General features: G+C 43.1%; 1 protein-coding gene across 4 annotated transcripts in view; it reads left to right on the top strand.

The window, feature by feature from the left end:
- Positions 1–25,445, top strand: part of PRLR (prolactin receptor) — a 193,854-nt gene that overhangs the window by 55,127 nt on the left and 113,282 nt on the right. For 3 of the 4 annotated variants that reach the window (XM_027519927.1, XM_027519928.1, XM_027519924.1), the window contains exon 1: positions 1,800–1,927. The exons of the other annotated variant lie outside the window; for it this stretch is intronic. The gene's annotated coding sequence lies outside the window, so the exon portion shown is untranslated. Of the gene's footprint in view, positions 1–1,799; positions 1,928–25,445 lie in introns of those variants that run through there. 4 annotated transcript variants of the gene reach the window in all.

Raw genomic sequence — 25,445 nt, forward strand, 5'->3', positions numbered from 1 at the left:
TTCCCTCTCACCAAGGCAGTCAGCACTCCTTTGGCTCACCAGCCTCTGTCCTTATTCCTGGCCTGTCCAAGAAGCATCCGCAGGGCCAGACACAGATGTCAGTCAGCAAACCTGAGTGGGAAGGAACCCTGAATCTTCCCTTCAGGGAGCTTTGCTCCAGTTCACAAATGGGCTAAGGCCGCATGCTCTGATCAGTGCTCGCTGATGACAGAGGCCTCCCGAAGCAGGTGGATCTCTGCCAACGGCCCAGGAGTGCTCAGAGATGGTGCCAGGTTAGTTGACTGGCTTACAGTCAGCCTCCACCCACACTTAGACCCCATAGGTCCATCTCTCCAGCCTCAGAGACTGAAGGGCATGATAAGGGGCCGAGCAGTTGTGGTCATGAGTGCCAGAAGAAGCCAAGCTGCTGAGCCATGGCACCTGTGCAGACTCAGCAAGGGCAGAATTGGGAAGAGTCATAATCATTCACCAGGGCCCTAGTCATTCACCTGAGTCGGTTGCTTCCAGTTTGGATCCATGAGGGAACCCTCCCTAGGGGAAGCCCAGCAGTTGATTTTCCTGAGAACACAGGCAGAAGGGGAGGCGTTGGCCCTGTGGCTGATTGAATTCAAAGAAAGAAAAAATAAAACTAAAAATGACTGTAGCTTCAAACACTCCCATTGAGCCTGTGAATCCCACCAGGTCATATAGCAAAGCTCACAAATAGAACCAGCCTCACCCTCTTCCTTTCCCTCTTGTGACATTTTCTGTCTCATCATGGCTAAAGTTCTTCAAATGCATCCATCTTGGACAAAAAACAAAAAAACATTGAGTTAAGAGGGAAGTGGTTCACAAGGACTTAAACACCCAACCCTTGGACCCCATGACCTATTCTTGACAGGTGGTCAGTTAGTCTTTTTGCAAACATGCACAGGGTAGGTGTCCCCTAGCCTTAGCTAGCTCCACACCCCCCCAAAATTGGGGGACTTCTCCCCTTGCTGGCTTCCCCTGGTGGGAGGAAGAGATAAGGTATTGGGAATGAGGGTATGAGGAGATATTCCTCTCCAGGGCAGCGGTGGTGGGGGGGGGGGGTGGGCAGTCTTTGGAGAATCCCTTCAAGGATCTCAGTTGGCCTTAGACATCCCAAAATGTGTTTGTCCTCTTTGTCTATGCATGTTAAGTTTCTGGGCAGGCAGACAGTATGTGAAAGAGAACCTTTAAGAAAGTAAAACTATTCTCTCATTCCCTTTATTTTTCCTCCGTTGAGTTTCCTCTCTTCACTTCCCACCCTTTCATCATTCTGCCACACTCTCATCACCTCCTAGGATACATATAGGCTTTTTGCTGCCTGTAGGATTGAGCCCCAACTCCTCAAGGTGGCCTTCTGTGGGGTGCAGGCTCAGTATGAGACCACTGAGTGTGGTATGAGAATGAGCCATTCTTTTGCCTTTGTTTCACAGGAATTGATGAACTGCTTTTTCTGGAAACCTGAGGATGGTATTTTCCTTCAAAATCAACTTTGTCTTTTTGCTTAGAATCTGTTAAAGACTGAGGTCCTCTCTCCCACTCCCCACCCCCATCTAAACTCAATAGACACACATAAGCAAGCCTTCCCCTGACCCCAGGCTCTTGACCCTTGGAACCTGCAGAGACCAAGTGTGCCTTTGTGTTTTTCAGTAAGAGATTGTCTTGCCTGCCCTGTCCCCATAATTGAACAATGATTAACAACCCTGCGTACTTTAATACACAGATAAATTATTAACAGTGGGCTGTGCCTTTTCCCAGGTTGTAAAAAGATAACTGGTTAGACTCCCAGCGTTCTCCTTGTTGGGGGAGGAAATGTAGAGGGAATGTCATCTGAGGCCACTGGCCTCTGAGATACAAAACAAAGATGCGGCAGGCTCCAGCCCAGAGTAGGAGCCAGGCGATAGACAACAGGAAGGCCCAGGTGAGAGGCTTTCAGCTCTCTTTGTCAGTTTTGAGTCTTCTCTTTCATTTTTGTCTTCTGCATTTGGGAATGGGCGGGAGGCATGCAGTAGGATTAGGGTGTCAATGACTGCACAAAGTTCTTAGGGAAAAGTCCTTGTTTTGAGGAGAGATGACCAAGAAAGCGGCAAGTGAATGTAAAGACCAACACGAAGGCCCCTCTAGACCTTGGCTGTTCCAGGGAGAGAGTGTGGGCTGGCATGGGGGCACAGCATGGGGACACAGCTGCTTGGCCACTTGACAAATCAGGCCTGGGGATGTGGGAAGGGGGAGCAAAAGATGATGAAGTCAGGATGCATTGCATTGATGGCAAGTTGGAAACATCTCCAGACCTCTGGAGGCAGAGGGAGGCCAGACAGTGAACTGTGAAGACCCAGTGGAGCCCATACGAGTGAATCAAGAGAAATCTGGGTGATTTGGGCTGAAGTTTTTGGGTTTTACTTGTTTTTAACAGACTTCATTTTTAGAGCAATCTTAGGTTTACAGAAAAAAAATTGCACAGAAAATACAGTGAATTCTCACATCCCTCCTCCCCTGACACATGGATTCCTCTATTATTAACACTTGAATTAGTATGAAATGTTCCCTTGGTATCTCTAATTTTCTTGAAGAGATCTCTAGTCTTTCCCCTTCTGTTGTTTTCCTCTATTTCTTTGCACTGATCGCTGAGGAAGGCTTTCTTATCTCTCCTTGCTATTCTTTGGAACTCTGCATTCAGATGCTTATATCTTTCCTTTTCTCCTTTCCTTTTTGCTTCTCTTTTTTCACAGCTATTTGTAAGGTCTCCCCGGGCAGCCATTTTGCTTTTTTGCATTTCTTTTTCTTGGGGATGGTCTTGATCCCTGTCTCATGTACAATGTCACGAACCTCCGTCCATAGTTCATCAGGCACTCTATCTATCAGATCTAGTCCCTTAAACCTATTTCTCACTTCCACTGTATAATCATAAGGGATTTGATTTAGGTCATACCTGAATGGTCTAGTGGTTTTCCCCACTTTCTTCAATTTAAGTCTGAATTTGGCAATAAGGAGTTCATGATCTGAGCCAAAGTCAGCTCCCAGTCTTGTTTTTGCTGACTCCTCCATCTTTGGCTGCAAAGAATATAATCAATATGATTTCGCTGTTGACCATCTGGTGATGTCCATGTGTAGAGTCTTCTCTTGTGTTGTTGGAAGAGGGTGTTTGCTATGACCCTCTTGCTATGTTTCTTTTGTCAAAACTCTATTAGCCTTTGCCCTGCTTAATTCCGTACTCCAAGGCCAAGTTTGCCTGATACCCCAGGTGTTTCTTGATTTCCTACTTTTGCATTCCAGTCCCCTATAATGAAAAGGACATCTTTTTTGGGTGTTAGTTCTAAAATTGCAGCCATGAAATTAAAAGACGCTTACTCCTTGGAAGAAAAGTTATGACCAACCTAGATAGCATATTCAAAAGCAGAGACATTACTTTGCCAACAAAGGTCCGTCTAGTCAAGGCAATGGTTTTTCCAGTGGTCATGTATGGATGTGAGAGTTGGACTGTGAAGAAAGCTGAGCACCGAAGAATTGATGCTTTTGAACTGTAGTGTTGGGAAAGACTCTTGAGAGTCCCTTGGACTGCAAGGAGATCCAACCAGTCCATTCTAAAGGAGATCAATCCTGAGTGTTCACTGAAGGACTGATGTTAAAGCTGAAACCCAATACTTTGGCCACCTCATGCAAAGAGTTGACTCATTGGAAAAGACCCTGATGCTGGGAGGGATTGGAGGCAGGAGGAGAAGGGGACAACAAAGGATGAGATGGCTGGATGGCATCATCGACTCGAAGGACATGAGTTTGAGTGAACCCCAGGAGGTGGTGATGGACAGGGAGGCCTGGCGCTGTGATTCATGGGGTCGCAAAGAGTCGGACACAACTGAGTGACTGAACTGAACTGAACTTCATTAGTATGGTACAGTTATTACAGTGATGAACCAGTATAGATACATGAGTATCAACTAAGGTCCATAGTTTACATTAGGGTTCACTCTTTGTGTTGCGAAGGTCCATGGTTTTGACAAATGCATAATGTCATGTATCCCCTGGTACAATGTCATAGAGAATAGTTTTACTCCCCTAATAGTCCCCTGTGCTTCACCACATCATCCTGCCTCCTTTCCCCCAAGCCCCTGGCAACCAATGGCCCTTTTCACTCTCTCTGTAGTTTTGCCTTTCCACATAGAATTTCCTCATATAGTTGGAACCCTACAGGCTGTAGTGTTTTCAGACTGGCTTCTTTCAACTAGTTATATGCTGCATGTCTTTTATTTCCTGCATGTCTTTTCATAGCTCAATAGCTCATTTCTTTTTGTTGTTTTGTTGTTTAGTTGCTAAATTGTTTCTGACTCTTTGTGACCCCATGGACTGTAGTCTGCCAGGCTCCTCTGTCCATGGAATTCTCCAGGCAAGAATCCTGGAGTGGGTTGCCATTTCCTTCTCCAGGGGATCTTCCCAACATAAGGACTGAACCCACGTTTCCTCCATTGGCAGGTAGATTCTTTACTGCTGAGCCACCAGGGAGGCCTTTTTATTTAGTGCTGAGTAATCTCACATTGTATGGATGTACCACAGGACTTTTATCCATTTGGGGAGATAAAAGACAGAAACAATGGAAAGGGTGGATGACAAGAAAGCAGCAAGGTCCAAGGGATGTCATAGAAGGAAGAAGGAGGAAGGTTTGAAGTGGAAAAATAAACATTAGTGCAGAGGCCTGAATCAACCTAAGCCAGGTTCTTGAGACCAATGCTCGGTAGGAGAAGCCAGCTCCCCACTGACCCCCACTACGCCTTTCCTGTTCTTATAGACAAAAACTTCATGAGGGCAGGAACAATGACCACATCATCCATCAGCCCAGTATAATGCAGACATCCAATAAATATTTGTTGAACCCTTTCAACCTTCCAAGATCTTTCTTAAAGAGCAAATTTGCCCAGACACCAGGAGATCTGAAGTTCCTGAGGTCATCTCAGGCAGGTCTTCACTGCTCGCTCTGCTGAGCCTTTTTTTTTTTTTTTAATTGCAGTGGGGCAAAACTTGCCTGGGATGTTCCCCTCCTCAACCAAGAATCCATCTCTCTTGTGAGATGTTCCATGGACAGAACCAGAGGCAAGCTGTAGGGAACCAGGAAAACCAAGGGAGCTTCAAGCTAACCTCACATCCCAGGTTAAAAAAAGGTCTCACCAAGGGATCAGAATCCAACTTTCCAAGCGTTCATTTTTCAGCCCAATCACAATGCAGCAGAATTAGCCCAAATAATCACTATGGAAACAGGAAGAGCAAGCAGGGGATTCAGGTGCTAGGAAACAGCTGTGAGAGGAGATGAGCCAAACCCTCCAGATGTTCATATTTGAGGGGAGAGAAGGTCCATGCCACACAGTAACAGCTCATGTGTGGGAGCTGTTGGAGTGCAGCTTAGAGTCTGGGTGGAAGGGATGGTCCTCCAGGTGAGCTGAAAAGTCAGCTCAGAAACTGCAGGGTCAATAGCTATTCACCAATCAAAATTCATCACATGGGTAGTGCTCCCCAGGCAAAAGAGTTCACCAAGCAGACCTTAGTCTTGGGCAAGATCACTGCTTAAGATAAGATCCTCTGCAGAGTGTGATACTTGCATTCCTTGATACCTGTATCACTTTCTCTCCTTGTGAAGAAAGGGGTGAATGAATCCAGTAAGACAATGAGGGTATTTTTCTTGGGATTTGTCCATACCCCGTTCATAGTCACCTGACTCAGAAAGTCAGGACCAGGGTAGAGAATGCTTGAGAATTTCTCTTCTTCCTTCCTTCTTTCTTTCTTTTTTAATGTTTGAGAACCAGTTGTTTTGTTTACTTATTTATGCTGCACTGTGTGGCATGTGGGCTCTTAGTTCCCCAACCAGGGACCAAACCCATGCCCCTGCAGTGGAAGCATGGAGTCATAACCACTGGAAATCCAGAGAATTTCTTATTTGGGGGAAGGAATGTGGGCTGCTTGGCCTGAAGCCTGTTTTGAACAGTGGGGCTTATCCAGAGACATACATTTTGCTCCCTGTCTCTTGGGGAGCTGAGGGTGAAGGTGGACAGTTAATCAGATTCAGAGGGTTGAGGTAGGGTCAGTGAGTGGGGTGAGGAGTAACTGCCTTCCCACCTTGAGGCCCCCTAAATGACAGCCCCTGAAGAAAGGGGACATACCCATGGAGAGGGTGGCCCAGTGTTGATTCTGTGTTTCCAAGGTGCCAGCCTTGAAGCTCCTTTGACCATGGGGCAGCAGAAGGGGCCCCAGGACCTCCACGTAGCCAGAAACACAGCAGGCAGGGAAGAGCTAGGCGTCTGTCAGTGTTGGGGCAGCTGGCCCTTTCTGCTGAGCCTGGCTGGTCTCCGGGGCATTTCTTACACATAGGGGCTTGCTTGGTGACTCAGACAGTAAAGAATTTGCCTGCAGTGCAGGAGACCTGGGTTCAATCCCTGGGTCAGGAAGATCCCCTGGAGAAGGGAATGGCTGCCCACTCTAGTATTCTTGCCTGGAAAATTCCATGATAGAGGAGACCGGTGGGCTACAGCCCATGGGATCACAAAGAGTCAGACACAACTGAGCAACTAACACACACACACACAGGCTCCCAGAGAACTACCACCAAGTTAGTTCTCTGATTCCAAATATTTCTAAGAGAAAGATAGTGCCTGTGTCACACCACAATCCATCTCTTCTTTGAGGGCATCTACCATTTGGGTGCTCGCCAGCATGACATTTTCATTTCATTTTCTTGTTTCTATGTGTTTGTCTTCATCAGAGGGACTATGCATGGAAATGTTAAGAGGCTCGTTACTCTGTCCTGGAACTGGGACTCCCTGCTTTCCTCCTCCCACTCAAACTTTTTCTCCCCAGCTTTCCAGAACACTCTTAAGACTTAACTTCCTTCTATCTTAGTCTAGGCCCTTTCTTCCCATTTACCTTGTATTTCTCAGCCACCCGCATTGAAGCACATTTAAATACCCACCCACAACAAAGGTAAAACTTCAGCAAGAGGTCTGGGCTTCCCAGAAAACAGAGCCAGGAAGAGCAAGACACAGAGCTGAGAGAGGCACTAGCTCCTTCACAAGAGACCCTGAATATCTGGGAACATGACAGGAGAGGTACCCACAACAGAGTCCAGATCCTTGCCCTGGCTATAATATTAAACTATGACTCATTCATTTATTCATTTTGCAACAAATCATTTATTCTCTCCATAAATGTTTATTGAGCACCAGTTATATAACAGGTTAGGTCTTAATGATATAGAGATAAATGAAAGTCCTTGTCCCTGAGAAGCTAGTTGGTGACACAGGCACATGGACCAGTAATGGGGATAACAAGTGTGAAGGAGTCTGTAGTCCTGAAAGACCCCAGGGCAGTGGGTATGCATGAGATGGCCTGGGACCCAACTGAGCTGCTCTGGGAAGAATTTGTTAGGACTTAATGCCTGACCTCAGTGGCACCCCACTCCAGTACTCTTGCCTGGAAAATCCCATTGACGAAAGAGCCTGGTGGGCTGCAGTCCATGGGGTCGCTAAGAGTCAGACATGACTGAGCGACTTGACTTTCACTATCATGCACTGGAGAAGGAAATGGCAATCCAGTGTTCTTGCCTTGAGAATCCCAGGGAGGGGGGAGCCTGGTGGGCTGCCGTCTATGGGGTCACACAGAGTCAGACATGACTGAAGCAACTTAGCAGCAGCAGCAGCAATGCCTGACCTGAGTCTTGAGGGTGAGGTTTGGAGGAGAAGGGCCCCGGATAGCACGTTCCTGGCCAGAGGATCCCTGTGCGGGAGCAGAGGCCCCTAGAGAGCGGGTGGCATCAAGGAACCTAGGATGTGAAGTGGCCAGAACCCTGAGTGTGTGGCCTGGAGACTGGGGGAGACCTGAGGCCAGAAGGCAGAGCAGCTCAGGATGGACTTTGAGGCCGGCAAGAAGGCTGAGGCTACAGAAGATTACAGAAGGACTGTGCACAGGAGAGATGTGCGATCAGAATCCCATTTACAGAAGGGCAGTCCTGGCTAAAATGTGGTGATCAGTTTGGAAGGAACAAGCCCAGAGGCCCAGGGAACACTTAGGAGGCTGTTGCAATAAAATCACCTGGAAATGGTGTTCCTCGGAAATCCTTCTCCACACTGTCCACCTCGGGCTTCCTGTCAGGGGAAGGCAAGCTGGCACAGCAGGCTTTCAGAAAAATAGCTCGCTTGTTAATTGTTCTGGTGCTGTCAGTGACTCTGTTGCTTTCTTTTACAGTCTCTTGTTATGTAAAATCATTGCCTTTTCTAAAACCAGCTTGAACACCTGGAAGTTCATGGTTCACATATTGCTGAACCCTGGCTTGGAGAAACTTAACCCATAACCCCACATAAATAGATTCTTCAATGAAAATTAAATGAATTAGTGCCTGTAGAACAGTGCCTGGCACCTAGAAGTTCTCAATAATGCTAAATTATGCCAGGTATAAATTAAAAACTCCCAGGTGAGTGGATGGCAGAGTTGAAATTCAGCATGGCCTTACCAGTGATTCACAGCTTGTGTCTTTTTTGTCAGTCAGGGCTTATAACCCACCAAGTGAGGATTTTGGATAATCCTCCTGGCTAACAGGTAGGTACAAGATGAGAATGTGGTGGCTCAATGAGGTCTGTGCTTTTTCTTCCCTGTTCTCCAAGCTGTGCATACTGGACGATGCAACTAGCCCAGAGGGGGAACAAAACGATTCCCATTTCTTTTAAAAAGGAACCAGGGAAGGTACTGTCTTCCTGATGAATCCATGGAAGGAAATTTCCCGTTGTCAGTGACTCAGCCCTGGGGGCTGGGACAGGGCCAGCTTGCCAGCCTTGGAGATGGAGATTACTGAAGGGTGATCCACATGGTCCGACCCCAAGCCACCTAAGGGAGCTGCTGACCTGAGTAAAGTGTTTGCTCACCTGAGTTCACCTTAGAATCGGCCCTTTAAAAAATAAATAAGGTGTGTTGATCTTTTGTGTGGATGGTTAAACAAATCTGGTGGCCCCAAGTAATTCCAGGTAAAGAAGCTGCTGAAATCTGCCAGAGCTGGGCCTAAAAGAACCCAGTGGCTTCTCCGTAGAGCTTTCTGGGCATTGCCAGGTTCTTCTTCTTAGCAGGCCCCTTGGCCTCTGTGGGCAGCTGCCCCATGATGGCACCAGCCAGGGATTAAGGAGATGGCATAGGCCTGGGAGACAGGATAGCTGACACAGACCAAAGTCAAATGTAGGTGCTAAGAAAAAAGACTGGGGATATGGAGTTGCAGTGGAGGGAGATACCAGAAGGGTGGTGTCCACAGAGCAGTTTTGAGAGGATGGACCTTGCTGTTGATTGATGTCCTACAACCCTCATCTTAGAAACATGTACACTGACTTCCAAGGCCAAGGCAAGGTCCCTCTCTCCTTCTTGCCCTTCAAATTCCTGTCTCTTTTCACTAGGTAAACAGGAAACTTCTGCCCTCCAGTAGGAAAACCCTAGAATGGGAGGGGAGGACACCTGCCGGTTCTGTTGCCCCCCAGGCTCTGTGACCCTGGACAAGGAATTTCACCTTTCTGGGCTGAGTTTCCTTTTCTGTTATTTGAGGGGCTTGGAGTCATGAAGTATGGACTCTTCAGGTGAAAAAAAAGATCTTGGAAATCCCCTAGAGAAGGTAGAGAAGGCTGAGAAGTGAGTGGCTCATGGTCATTGAATTAACAAGGGGAGGAACCTAGGACTCTGGTATCATGACCCCCACCTGGGGCCCATCCCATTAATGACAGTCATCCATCCTCTGTCTATAATGTGTCAGACTGCTTACATTTACCCTGCAGAACAACCTTCTGAGATAGAGATTCTTATACCCATTTTATAGATAAGGAAACTGACTTGACCAAGATCCCTAGCTACTGAGGAGGAAAGCTGGGACTCTGCTGGTTTGGTGCCCTTCCTGCTGCACACGAGCTGCCTCCGATTACCCTCAGAACATCCCAGCCACAGGCCACCTTGTGTGCCCTGGCACCAACCCCAGCAAGAGCAGGGGCCTGATTCTTGAGAGCTGCCAGGTCGGTCCCAGGAATGGGACCAAGCAAGTAAGAATACTTATTCTCAAAGCAGCAGAGAAGTCATAGCCATCTTCCCAGTGTGAAGTAGCTTGCAACGGATAGATGAGATTTTATGAAAATATTCCGTGTGACATTAGAAATAAGCTGTTGGATCAAAATGGAGCAAAAGGAATTAGCCAGGTCCACCCTATGCTCCCTGTCTGATTCAGTGAGGTTTTATACTGACTGTCTTGACGTCACCCTATCGTCCCTGACCTAAAGGGCCAGGTGCACCAGAACAGGTGTTCCAAGTAGTGCCAGCACCCCTTGGAGTCTTGGGGAGAGCCACTCCCTCTGAGTAAACTTCGGCCTCCATGGAGTATCAGCGCTTCCTCTGGGTAGAGAAGAGACACCCTCTGAGATCGTTAAGATCTCTAAGATCTCTCCCTGGTGAGTCTAGATGAAGTTTAGTCTTGATGTTTAGCAGCTTGTTGTTGTTCGGTCGCTAAGTCGTTTCCGACTCTTTGTGAGTTATTTGAACCCATTACACCAGCACCACCTGGTCATCATATAATGCACTGATCTGGTTGGGAAAACATTCCTCGTGTTCCCCGTATTCCGAACAGAAACAGATGCTGCAAAACATGCTGCAGCATGTTTTCAACTTCCCTGCCTAGGCTCCCAGCAGGGTCGACAGGCAGGTCTTAGATCTGCAAAGACACCTGATCTAAGTGGAGACAGTTGTTTTTTGCCCGTGATAAGACTTCACCTCTAGTTGTCACCATTGTGTATGTATAAACAGAATTTCTGCCCTCCACCGGTGTGACTGCTGCAGTTAGGAGTCCCAGAGTTAATTATTGACAGCCAAAGAGATTCACAATGAGCCAGGACTAATGTGTTTTGTAGAAGCAAATTTCATGAAGATTTTGCCCCTATAGGATTCCTCCTCAGGCTCCAGAACAGACAGATAGAAAAACATTGGGCCTTATCAGTTTAGTTAGAAGAGGCCCAAGCCTAAAACCTCGGGGAACTCACTTGAAAGATTTTTCTAGGAAAGCAGACTTTTTGATTTGACATCTCAATGAAACAGGTGTTTTGGGAGAATATGCTGCATGCTCAGTCACTTCAGTCATGTCCGACTCTTTGCCACCCCATGGACTATAGCCCGCCAGGCTCCTCTGTCCATGGAATTCTCCAGGCAAGAATATTGGAGTGGGTTTCCATTTTCTTCTCCAGGGTACCTTTCTGACCTAGGGATCAAACCCATGTCTCCTGTGTCTCCTGCATTGGCAGGTGGATTCTTTACCACTTGAGTCACCCGGGCTGTGTTGGGAGAATAAAATCATACTACCTTAGAAGGAACTGTGGTAGTCTGGCCTGATTTGGGGAGTACCTAACGAGAACTTCATTCATAGTTCAAGGTAATTCTAAACAGTGGTAAGCCCTCAGGAGATTCCTTGGTTACTATACTCATCGTGAAATGAACATATCCTGGAATTTTGGTTGGAAGGGATGTGGGAACTCATTTTGTCTTTTCTCAGTACATGGATGAGATGTCTGAAATAAAAGGAAGTTCAAGTCTAGAGCATAAGACTAATGGCTCATAGGTCAGTTTGCTTCCTGTCCAAGGGGATCTGAAAGCCAAGGGAGCTTTATAATGACTTATATAATAGTTGTTTCTCTAAAGTCCTTCAAGCAGTCCCTTGAACTTTTTTATACAAAATAAAACTTTCCTTTGTTGATAAAATACAGAAGTGGTCCTTGGCTTAACATATACCAAAATATTATCATTCTGAACTCATAGTAGCAATTATATGGCTGAGCACTTACTATATGTGTAGCACTGTGCTAAACTGAGCAATTATAGCTGGGTGACTTACCCCACAGGTGCCTCACAGATACTTGTGTTATTTGGAAGATTGAATAAATACATACAAAGTGCTTAGAACTCCATCACCACATCTCACCTACAGCCTCAGTGTGTCCCTGCTTTGGCCAAGTATAACCATGTCCTGTGAGGAAGGGAAGGAGGTCTCACCCACGGACTCCTGTGGATGAGGGGCTCTGTGGTGTGATGGCCCCCAAGTCCATGTCTAATTGATTCTAGTCCTCCAGGTTCTACTTTTTTTTTTCCCATCTGATCATTTAAGAGTGCCTCTCTTAAAAGCAAATACTCTTCTGAGAAGTAAGCTTTGAATCAGTCAACCATCATCAGAACTTCTTTTCCATCTTCCCCGAAATCTGAAAGAACAAGATTATATAACTAAAGGCACAAGAAGAGGCCAAGCCCTTGATGCCTGAGAATTCAGACTGTAAGAGATGATTGTATGACATTAGCTTAACGTACTCCAGAGTGACTTTTTCTCTGAGAATAAAGTCAAGTCTTCTTGGGTTGCCTTCTTTCAGATGGGAAAAATATTTTGAAAACTCTTATGTAACCCTGAATGAATGACTTGGTAAAAGCAGATGTCAGGGTCCTCCAAATAGCACACTTGTTTTGTTTTTCTCAGAGACTTATCAGTCTATAACCCTGAGATTTCAACACTCCAGTCAGTTCCGGGCTCTCTAAAATGAAACGGTCACATGCCCACATGTGTGTCTACAGTTAACTTCAAATGGACTAACTCAGGGCCAGGATTTCATTTGAGCTCATTGTCCTTTTCTATGTGTAAAATGAAAGGGAAAATGCATGGAGTCTAAGAGTTAGGAGTCTGAAGTCTTTTCTGTGTCCTGAAGACTCTTGGCCTAAATGAAGCAAATGCAACGGGCTCCATGGGAGAGAGACACAGGATCTGGGATCAGGCCACACTTTCTGGCTGTGGAAGGCATGCCACAGACCTGCCAGCTTTAATGTAGGACCCAAGGCTTAAAGCTAGGACACACTGAGGTCCCTGTACCTAATTCTGTGATGAACCTTTGACTAGGGGCATTGGCAACTCATAGTGTGTCCAGTAGGAGGCAACAAGAAAGCAGATGGGTGAACCAGAGAAATGCGAGGGGAAAAAATTGAGATTTTGTTTTCTGTAAAAGAGAAAGCCCCAGAGGAATGGGGTGGCTATCTGCTCTTTAAAGTGCTCATATAGAAGAGGAAGAAGAGGCATTCTTCTTTGTTTCAAATGTGAAAAGTAGTACCAGTGGAAGGAGACTATAGGATACCCAGGTTTTTCTAGCAATTGGAGCTGTCTTCAGTGCGCAAATCCTGCAGGTTGGTGCCATTCTTGGTGCTTCATGTGCTGATTCAGTGGCTGAAGGAGGAGACACGAGTAGCAGAGGCTGAAGTGGGATGATTTCCCTTCAATGGGAGATTGGACTAGAGATTTACTTACGCTAAGTTATTTCAATCATGTCCTACTCTTTGCAACCCTGTGGACTGTAGCCCACCAGGCTCCTCTGTCCATGGAATTCTCCAGTCAAGAATACTGGTTTCAATGCCCTCCTCCAGGGGATCTTCCCAACCCACGGATCGAACCCACATTCCTTATGTCTCCTGCATTAGTAGGTGGATTCTTTACTACTAGCACCACTTGGGAAGCCCAGGTTGTTGCTAATTATAAAGAGAATAGTTATTTGATGTTTTTAAGTGGATGAGCAATAAAGGTGGGTTTATGATCTCTGAATTCCACAAAGTAAATAATTCACTTTCTTATGTGAACTATTTCATGCCTGGAAAGTCTGAGAAACAGGAAAGCTCAGAGGTTTGAAAGGTAATTTAAAAATACTCTCTCAAAGGCCATCAGATCACAAAAGTCAGTGCCCAGTATGGGTGAAGGCCTGGGCTATGGAAGCAGAGCCCACAAGGGTTCAAACCCTGACTTCGCCCTCATTATACTCCATGAACTTGGATGGGCTACCTTGACTTATGCCTTCACTCCTGCAGCTGTAAGGTAAAAAGTTTAACCCTTGCCTTCCACTCCCATTGTGAGCCTAAAGTCTGTGAATGTACCTGAAACATGAGAACTGTGCCAGGTACATAGTGAGCATGCAGTAAAGGTTGGTGCTTATTAGACAAGGAGTAATCATTATTATTTCTTAAGGGCATGAAAGAATTTAAACATGGTATCAGCTTACAACAAATGTGTATGCTTTTTTTGATTTGTGATATCGTGAAAAGGAGAAGTCAAACATGGCTGTGTCTTTGGTAATAATGAACATTTTAGGGGCCCATTCAGGGGTGATGAATCCTGTAAGTGGAGTGAATGACAGCTGAGTCCCATGAAGCAATGGAACAGAGTCCAGTGACTTTTTTTAAGTAGTGGAGCCCAAAGAGAATGGAAGTGTAGCCAAGTCCCTGGGATTTCCACTGTTTCCTGTGGCTATATTTTGGCTCCACGGTTCCCCAAGAGAAATAAAAATCAAGGCTTCATCCAGATTGTTCATCTGCTCCCATGTTGAAAGTGCAGTAACATCTGGTTGACAACCTAATTATATCTACCCTAAATTTTGCTCTTATCCTAAGAGCACCTACATCACCACGGGAAAAGAGGAGAAAAACAGGAAAGAGGGTTTAATTTCTTCTCTTGATAATTACCTCGTGTTTTACGCTGAGAGGGCTTGTTGAGGTCTAGGAGCCATTCATTCCTCCTTTGATCCTTTGAATTTCTCACACTCTCATCTTTATTAGGTGAATTTTATTATACATCTTTATTAGATGAATTTCTCACACTCTCAACTTTATTAGACTGGCAGCTAATGAAAGGAAGGGGAGAAAGATTTCAAACATCCCTCTCAGGACATATCAGGCAGCTCTTGAGATTCTGCTGGCTCATTTATCCAAATGAAATGGATCTCTGGGGAAACAGCAAATGTTTTCCAGTCCTGAGAGTTACATCGTTTCTCTGTGAATTAAGGCAGCTCTCTCCTAACTTTAAATGACCCATCACATATTGTAGGACAAGCTTATTTTTCACACTCCCAGTAAATATGACAGGGAGACCACAGACAACTCCAGAGAGTCTCTTTGGAATCTGGATGGTGTCTAGAATGACCGTGTAAATTGTTTCCTTTCTCCTTAGGTTGTCTATAAAACCAACATTATTACAAAATGTTGAGAACTATTATGCTTCATTAGTGTGCTCCTGAATCACAATTCAGTGATTATGTAAGATGACAACATTTTTCCACATATGTGCATCTCCTAGGACTCTTTCAACTTGTCGATTCCTTCCTATCCTCAAATTTTGAGTGGGGATGAAATGCGAGTGAGAATCAAATGAAGATGAAAGTTGTTTCTCATGATCACTTTGTTCTTTTCCTTCATTATTTCTTTTACTGCTTATGACTGTTAAAATCTATCTGCCTGGGAATCTATCTACTGTATAGAACATGCAATCACTTAATTCACAGACGGAAAAAGTATTTCTGGCAATAGTGACCTTTCACTTGAAGAAGGCATTGTTTTGGGCCTGCTAACTTATTGCCTTAGGTAGAATTGGTTTCTTTAGGTCAACAATTATTGTTTGTTCTTTTTGTCTGTTTGTTGGTTTTTGTTTGTTTGTTTTCTTATTTTTAATTGAAGTATAGCTGATGTACAATATTATATGTTACAGATGTACAATATAGTGAGTCACAATTTTTAAAGGTTATACTCCATGTATAGTTATTATACAATATTGGATATATTCCTTGTGTTGTACAGTATATCCTTCTTGTTGTTGTTATTCTTCAATCGCTAAGTCATGTCTGAGTCCTTGAGACCCCATGGACTGCAGCATGCCAGGTTCCTCTGTCCTTCACTATCTCCTGGAGTTTGTTCAAGTTCCTGTCCTTTGAGTTGGTGATGCCATCCAACCTTTTCATCCTCTGCCGCCCCCCTCTCCTTTTGCCTTCAACCTTTCCCAGCATCAGGCTCTTCTCCAGTGAGTCAGTTCTTCACATCCAGTGGCCAGAGTATTGAGCTTCAGCTTCAGCGTCACTCCTTCCAATGAATGTTCAGGGTTGACTTCCTTTAGGACTGACTGGTCTGATCTCTTGGCACTACCCTTGTAGCTTGTCTTACACCTAATAGTTTGTACCTTACTCCCCTATCGCTATACTGCCCCTGCCCCTGCCTCTCCTCACTGGTAACCACTAGTTTTTTCTCTGTATCTGTGAGTCTGCTCCTTTTTTGTTATATTCACTAGTTTGTTGTATTTTTTAATACAACATATAAGTGATATATCATGCAGTATTTGTCTTTTGCTGTGGCTTACTTCACTTAGTTCTTTATTTGACCTAGCATGTAAACAGATGATGGTTAAACCTGGCAGATTTTTGTTCACAAAGGTTTTATTTGTCTGGAAGATTCTACATACTCTGTGTAAAGAATGCCCACAAAGCCTGTTGGCATGAGACTGTGAACCAGCATGTAATGCTCTCCAAGGTAGAAAATATATCATGAAAACATTCAGTGAACATGGGTCGGATGTCATGTGACATCCTCGGAGTGCCCCCCATCTCAACCACATATGATCACTTGTTAACTCAACCTGACAAGAGTTGAAGACCTTAAAACAGCTGTCAAGACTCCGTGGAAGAGACCCAGAGAGAAGAACCTACAGAAATATTTCAGTGAGTGTGGGCAGAGGAAGATAGCATCAGAGCCAAGGTCTTGCGCACACAGAACCTGGGGTTGCCATGGTGCTCACTCTCTCCTAAGAGCCTTTCCCACTTAGGAAGCTTTTAGGATCTATTCCCCTTAATCATAAAAAAGAAATTTACCGGGTCAAGTTATTTTAGCCTCCATTTTTTTCCTTACTTCACAGAAAATTGCACTTAATCTATAAATGAGTTCTGATGTTACAAAAACTGAATATTGTAGATTGGTAGTATTAAACATATTAAGAGAGAGGGAAGGATTCTCTTTTAGAAGAATAATATAATCTGAGCAGCATCTCTTGCTTATAGGCATAGAGATACCCATTAAGAAATTTTCTGCTTAGAAATGTTTCTGAATTTAATGGTTCCATTAAACAATTCAAAATTAATATAAGCATACAGCATCTCTCCCCCACAACCTTACTAAAATTAAGTGTGCCAAATCATCCTTGTTATTACTTCGCCAGCTGGAAGGTATATCTCACCCTTGTATTAGACCAACTTGACTTGTATTAAAGGGTATATCTCACCCTTGTGTTAGATCAGCTTAACTTGTATTAAACTAATAGGTAGACCTAATGCCTGACTCAGATATGCAGATGATACCCCCCTAATGGCAGAAAGTAAAGAGGAACAAAAAAGCCTCTTGATGAAGGTAAAAGAGGAGAGTGAAAAAAGCTGGCTTAAACTCAACATTCAAGAAATGAAGATCATGGCGTTCAGTCCCATCACTTCATAGCAAATAGAGACAAAAGAAATGTAAACAGTGACAGACTATTTTCTTGGCAGCAGACAGTGACTGCAGCCATGAAATTTTTAAAAGGTGCTTGCTCCTTAGAAGAAAAGCTATGACCAACCTAGAGAGTGTGTTAAAAAGCAAAGACATCACTTTTGCCAACAAAGGCCCGTCTAGTTGAAGCTATGGTTTTTCCAGTAGTCATGTATGGATGTGAGAGTTGGACCATAGAGAAGGCTGATTGCCAAAGAATTGATGCTTTCGAATTGTGGTGCTGGAAAAGACGCTTGAGAGTCCCTTGGACAGTAAGAAGATCAAACTAGTCAATTCTAAAGGAGATCAACCCTGAATATTCATTGGAAGAGCTGATGCTGAAACTGAAGCTCCAATACATCGGCCACCTGATGCGAAGAGCTGACTCATTGGAAAAGACCTTGATACTGGAAAATATTGAGGGCAGGAGGAGAAGAGGACGACAGAGGATGAGATGGTTGGATGACACCATCAACTCACTGGAGATGAGTTTGAGTAAACTCCAGGAGATAGTGAAAGACAGGGAAGCCTGGTGTGCTGCAGTGCATGGAGTCACAGAGTCAGACACAACTGAGTGACTAAACAACAGCAAATGCCTGATTAGTTAATGCCAGAATTATTAATCATGACTTTGATAAATCCTAGTCCGTAAAGAGATCACTCTTGGCCAGTGGCATTCCAATGTAAAACTTGTCAACAGAAGTTAGCTGGCTGGTCATTGACCTTCAACTACATATACCAGTACAAATATTAGGACAAATTGTCATATTTATGGAACCTCAAGAATTAAACATTTTAGAATTTAACTGAATATGCTTCTCAGTGCTTTTGCCCAAGGACATGGTAATCAATGACATATTCTTAAATACCCACCATATGCCACTGCTCTCAGAAACACTTTCAGTCTTGAATGAGAGGTAGGAGATACATACTTTCTTTTAAAAACTAACTGTACAGTAACAGTATTAACTCTATTGCACAGATGTGCAATAAATGTCCAAATGAGAAGCATAGATGAGTGCCATATGAAGTCAGTGTGGCCCCCAGTGCTCCCTAAGCACTTACAATGATAGATGGTTCTTCATCTGTTCATTTGCGTGTAATTATACCACCATGCTGGACTGGAAGCTCTATGTGAGCAAGGCCCATATCTCTACTATTATCACGTCTATTCTATTCACCCGGTCTTTAACTGCTGCTGCTGCTGCTAAGTCACTTCAGTCGTGTCCGTCTCTGTGCGACCCCATAGACGGCAGCCCACCAGGCTCCCCTGTCCCTGGGATTCTCCAGGCAAGAACACTGGAGTGGGTTGCCATTTCCTTCTCCAATGCATGAAAGTGAAAAGTGAAAGTGAAGTCTCTCAGTCGTGTCCGACTCTTCTCGACCCCATGGACTGCAGCCTACCAGGCTCCTCCATCTATGGGATTTTCCAGGCAAGAGTACTGGAGTAGGGTGCCATTGTCTTCTCCACAGTAAAAGACTGTTGCATGGCTGAAGCTCCACAGAGAAGTAAATATTGAGGGATGGGCCAAATTTTAACACACATGAAACTTTAATGGCAGGGTGAACTTATGAGCCAAATCAGGAAGCGAGGATTAGCATGGCAAATATAGCCTGTCATTTTCTCAGCAAACCTTTGCAGCTCCCTCACTATGTGCTAGATAGATACTGAGTGGGTAGTATGGGTACCAAGGGGAAGGAAAAACCATTCCCATGGACAGAGGAGAGATTTTTGAGACCAGCCTGCGTGGTGTGAGGTGGGCCAGGGCTGACTGGGAGAAACAGTGATGCAAAGAGCAGAGTTCACAGGTGAGAAGAGCCTTGAGGTCTTTGTCCTGAGAACAGTGAAAGCCAGCAACCAGTCTTAAACTGTTTAAGAAGGACTGAAAGGTCATTGGAAAGGTCCCAGGAATTCTTATGACATCCTTGTTAAGAGACAGTTCGTCACTGATGGAAGCTTTAGCCAGGATGGACACACTTTAAGAAGTGCTATCTCAAACTTTCAGTGAGATGTTTATTCACACAATTAGAATATTCAGGACTGGATTATATTTGCACTTTTTATTTCATTTTTACTTAACCAATATATTAACAGTGATTGGTAATGTTTTCATAAATATAACTTGTTTCTTTAAATACGATTTTTCTAAGAAGATTTGGCACGTTGTTAAAATGTGGTTTTACTATATTCATAGGCAAAAGGTTTTTCCAACAGACCATACTTTCATAATATAATTCAATGGGATAAGGAAACTTTCATCATAGAGCAAACTTTGCTAGGATTCATCTGCTCCTTTGCATTTATGTCCAAGTAAAGTTAGCCATTGTAACAACTAACATCAGTAACTAAACCATCTCTTCCCTATGCTGTTTTCTATGGAACATACAATGAACATTTTGCATTTTGTATAGGCAACCAGATTTTAACAATGTATATCCTGATTGCAAGCTAGTTCCTTCACAAGCCACATAACTATCTTCAACCCCCATAAATCATGAAAACTGTAGATGATGGCACAGATGGCCGACTCTTGGTGTCTATGATGTGTAAGAGCCAAGTATTTGGTTTCTATGGGCAAGTGGTAAGATGAAGATCTAATGTAGAAATGTTCCTTCATATCATCTTTCCTGAAGACTTAGTTTGCAACTGAGCAGCAAATATCTGGTTTCAAATAAGTTTACATCTAATATTACTGCTGAAAGTCTAGAAAGCTTATTATTTTAGTGATCTTTTTAAAAAAATTTGAATGAGGTGTGAAATTTCTAATCCAATTCTGAAAATATAAAGAAATATTATGTTTAAAAAAAAAACAGGAAATTAAGATGTGATACAGTATTATTAACTAAAGTACAGATTTGTTCAAATTTCACAAAATTTTATGCTAGTCCATTATTTATTTTCATACCTTATTCAAGATTCCACATTGTATTTACTTGCATTGAGCAGCTTCAGCTGCATGCAACAAATTCTGATAAATTCTCTTTTCATTTTTATTATTACAAATATTTTCTAATTATCATATTTTCATAAGCTTCTTAGATACACTCTTCATTTAAAAGTGGACATTTAATTTCCAAATACATGGAGTTTTTAACGTATCCTTCACATTAATTTCTCATTTAAATGGTAATGAATCTGCCTGCAATGCAGGAGACTCGAGTTCAATCCCTCAGTCACAAAGATCCCCTGGGGAAGGGAATGGCTACCTACTCCAGTATTCTTGACTGGGGCCAAATTCCATGGACAGAGGAGCCTGGTGAGCTACAGTTCACAGGGTCACAAAGAGTCGGACAAGACTAAGCATCTGACACTTCACTTCTCATTTAAATACTTCCTTCTCTGCAATCACCCTCTGTGCTTTTTCAGTGTTTTAACCTTCTTGAGGCTTTCAATGGCTAAGTCAAAGATCTCTCTGGGTAAATGTCACATTACACTTGAAAATATGTGGGTTATTTTCAAATATCTTTTAATGTTGATTTCTACTATAATTCCATAGTAATAAAAGAACAGACTCTGTATGATTTCTATACTTTTAGACCATGAATTTTTTTTGTTTTGTTTTATGCCCTGTTTTATGTCCATGGATACGTTATAGTGTCTCCTGGTTTATAGTCTATGAGAACTTGATTAGGATTTGTACCCTGCTCTTGTGTGAAAATTGCATAAATCTTAAATATGTTGAATTGGTTCATAGTCCTTTTCAGGTCTACTGTAGCTTTCTGCTTTTCTGTCTATTCATCATAATAATTTTTGACAGTTTGATATTGAAACTCCAATGAAAAATCTTAATTTATCTGCTTAAAAAATAATTATAATACATAGTGGAACTATATGTAACTTTGTTCTGTATTTTCCAAGTCCCCTGTAAATGTGGTGTCATACTTTCATAATTTAAAAAATTAAAAAAATTTTAAGGTTAAATTTAGAGCAATACAAAGACAAATAACCCAATTTTAAAAACAGGCAAAAATCTGAATAGGTATTTCTTCAAAAAAGGTATCCAGATGGCCCATAAGCAAATTAAAAGATGTTCAGCATTATTATTCACTTGAGAGGTATAAATCAGAACCATAATATGATTCTACTTTGTACTTACTAGGCTTGCTGTGATCAAAATGACAGATTATAGCAAGTGTTGGTGAGGCTGTGTAGAGAATAGAACCCTCATATTCTGCTGATGGATGTACAAAATGGTGCAGCAACTTCAGAAAAGAATTTGGTATTTCCTCAAAAAGTTAAGCATAAAGTTATATGATCCAGCAATTCCACTACTAAATATCTACCCCCAAAATTGAAAACAGACACATAAATGTTTGTACATGAATGTTAATAGAAGCACAATTCACAGTATCCAAAAGGGGAAAACAACTCAAATATCCACCACATAACAGTGGATAAAAGGGTTAACAAAATGTAGTGATCCAAACAATGAAATAATATTCAGCCATAGAAAGGAATGAAATAATATATACTATGACATAGGGGCTTCCCCGGTGGCTCAGTGGTCAAGAATCTCCCTGCAATACAGGAGCTACAGGAGACGTGGTTTCAATCCCAGGGTTGGGAAGATCCCCTGGAGGAGGGCATGGCAACCCATTCCAGTATTATTGCCTGGAGAATCCCATGGATAGAAGAGCCTGGTGGACTATAGTCTATAGGGTCACAAAGAGTTGGACATGACTAAAGCAACTTAGCATGCATGCATGCACATGCTATGACATCAGTGAACATCAAAGATATTATGCAAAGTGAAAGGATCCAATCACAAAATACCATATATTTACTGATTCTATTTGTATAAAATGTCCAGAACAGATAAATAGAGACCAAAAGTAGATTACTAGTTGCCAGGAGCTGGTGGGTGAGGGTAATGGGGAGTGACTATTGATATTTCAGGGTTTCTTTTGGTTGTGACAAAAATGCCCTGAAATTAACTATAGTGATGAATGCTGAACCTTGAGACCATACCATAAAAAACACTGGCTTGTGTACTTTAAAAAGGTGAATTTTGTGATATTTGAATTACTTCTTCATTTAAAAAATCAAAAAAGAGGGTTGAAAAAGATGAAATTTGGAAGTGATGGTTTTTGAAGCAGATGAGCATTTAGTGAAATTCTTGGTTTGGGGGAAAGCCACAAAAAGATGTAACTGGGAGAAGTTGTTAACAAAGAGATGGTTTCATCAAAGAAGACTGAGAAAGAATTTTTTGATAACAAGAGATGGTACACAGGGAAACTAAGTTGAGGTTTATGAAAACAATCAGACAGATCACATGAAGAGGGTGTATGTGTGTGTATTTGTAATATATATGCACATATATAATATTATGCCATAGATAATTTATATATGTATTCACATGGGAGAAATTCTCAAATAATATACCACCAAATGTAAACAGGAGTTGCCCCTGTTTAGTGGGATTTTAGGTGATTTAAATCCTTTTCTTCCTTTTGCTTCTCAGCATTCTCTTACTTTGTGTACATGATCATAGAGAAATAGTTAAATAGGAAGGACAAAAAAGTGAGTGTGGAAGAACGTTGTTTGAGAAAGTGTACTCTCTGATCAGACCAGGAAATTAGGGGCAGTCTTTGAAGTCTTACTGACAAATAATGTTCTCATTGAGAAGACATGTCTTTGTGTTGGGAGAAAAAAGAGCAAGGCGTGCAACACTGCAGAAAATTTTGGCATGGTATGGCATCTGAAATGTTGATGCTTAAAAGGCTTGTTCTTAGAAACTCTGGAGGCAAAGCATACAAAAGGCTTTTTCATCTTGATTCACAGATTCTCCCTTGGATTGAGGCACTTACGTGTGTATTCTACATCAATCACTAGATATTGGGCTTATGACAGATCTATCTATTTATCTATCTATCTTTAATCTTTATTATTTCTACAAGGCAGTTGACACCTAAAAGTAATGGAAATTAACCTACTAAGTCATAAAATAACTTTACAGTCATCCTTGAGATTATACATGTGCCAGGCCTTGTGCCTGAGCTGAACATCTATCAGGGATCTGACTAAGCCAGGCCCCTTCTTGCACCTCTGGGCTTTCAGTCTGGTCAGGCAGGGGCCAGGAGAGAGCTGGTCCAGGTATGGCAGGTCCCACAGGCTTTGTGGAGCTTGGGGTGGAGCTCTTACCTATTCTCTCCAGTCTTAAGCTGGAAGGCAGAAACAAAAGCCTCGTCCTGGAGGAGTTCCCAAAGGTAAAGTCAAGTTGGCAAATCCCAAAACAGGTTGTGGAAACAAGGGCCTGGTCAGACAGTAGGAGCAAAGAGATGGAGCCCAAACAGAGGGGCTTGAATATGGGGTGGAGGAATAGGGCTCCCTGGAAAAGGATGTGGAAGACAGAGTGACAGTGGTTGGGGAAAAATGGCCACATCTCTGCATTTGTGCCTGGCTTTGAGCTAGAGAAGGTTCACTACAGCATTGTAAGAAAAAATGAGGGAAACACCCATCAACAGGAATGAACAAGTTAACTGGGGTGAAGGAGGGAGGGGGATTTAAATCATCATGGATAATTAATAAAACCAGAGTAGCATGTATCAACATAAGAAATAAAGAAGAACAGCAAAAAACTGCCCTCAAAAGAAACGCATAGTAACAATCATTCCTTTCTTTCCCATTTCTTTCATTATTTGTTTGCTGATACACCAGTAGATATGTCTTTCAGTTGAATGTGACACTTCTTTTTGTAGACATAAGAGGCAGAAAAGTTTCAGTTGCCAAAAATAAAAGAGAAACTGGGAACAATTTAACTTCTGAACTAGAAGGTCACTCTTGCTAGCAGTGACCTTTGAGGAAGGCAAGGTTCTGCATTTTGTTTTCCAGTTTTTTTTCCCTTAAATAAATGGTCATGGGCTTCAGGTCAGTCTTGCCCTCTGAGTTCTTAAATGATTCTGCAGATCCCTTAGAATTGCATTGTGCAGGGTCCAGCAGACCTGCCTGGGCTGTTTCTCCTTTGCTGGAATGACTCTCCCTAGGAAACCACATCAAAGCTAAGGAAGAGAAAAGGCAGGTGATGAATGGATCCTGTGGCTAAAATAATAATTGTGTTTGTCTACCTGCCACCCCACCATCACAGTGAAGGATTTCTAGATTGTAAGAGGCCCTCATAAAGATGAAACGACCCCTGGAAGATACTAAATTTTATCAGCTACCGTCTATGTGGACGTCCCTAGAGATCAAGACCTTGATAAATAAATCACAGATGGGAAGGAGGGTGGGGATGGGAGAAGGATAGGAAATAGAATAAAGACAAAAAGGGCAACAAGTGTGTGGGCAAAGAGTGGGAATAAGGTGTGCTTCACCACCAGTCAAGTTTTGTCAAGGCTCATTTTTCTGAGACCATTTTAAGAACAATGGCAACAATGAACAAAAGCAGCCAAGTCGAATGTAAGTTGGTGCAGCCACTGCGGGAAACAGTGAAGAGCTTCAGGCAGACACCAGCCTCCACTGTGGGTTGGGGCCAGCAGGATCCACCTGGTGTGAGAAGAGACCCCTTGCTGCTGAGGGAACTGTAGGGAGAGTGGAGTGGTCCCCACGGACAGGGGCCCTGTAGGAACAGGGAAGTTTGAGGAGAGCTCGATGGTGCAGGAGACTGTTCAGAACCACAGTAGATGGAGTTATCGGAAACTTTGGTATTTGAAAAGTATTAAGAAATTAATATAATCCTGCTTTGATATTATAATGGATATCTGTGATTCAATGTACATGTAAGATTTCAGGAATACATATGCTTCGTGTAGGCAAATACATCCCCAGGTTGCATTTACCGTGTTTCTGATCATTTGCCTTGCAAATTCCACTCTGTTAGTGAAACCTTGAACAGAACTAAAAGGAGGCACAGCTTCACTCCTTCACCTCATATTCATGTGCACAGAAGCCTTTCTCTTATGTGGCCTCAAGCACAGTTCACTTCATCTTCATCTCACATCCTGGCTCCTCCTTAGGAAGTAGTATCCGTCTGGATCTGTGGAGTTCCCATCTTTGGGCAAAGCAGGTTCCACATCACTCTGGCAGGCTTTCCAGAAGGCTCAAGACTTTCCTGCCTGGGCGGTACAAATAAGTCCAGGGGACTCCTAGCTGCAGAGGAAAGTCTAAT

This window comes from Bos indicus x Bos taurus, chromosome 20 (genome assembly GCF_003369695.1).
Source record: "Bos indicus x Bos taurus breed Angus x Brahman F1 hybrid chromosome 20, Bos_hybrid_MaternalHap_v2.0, whole genome shotgun sequence".
In the NCBI taxonomy this organism is placed as follows: Eukaryota; Metazoa; Chordata; class Mammalia; order Artiodactyla; family Bovidae; genus Bos; species Bos indicus x Bos taurus.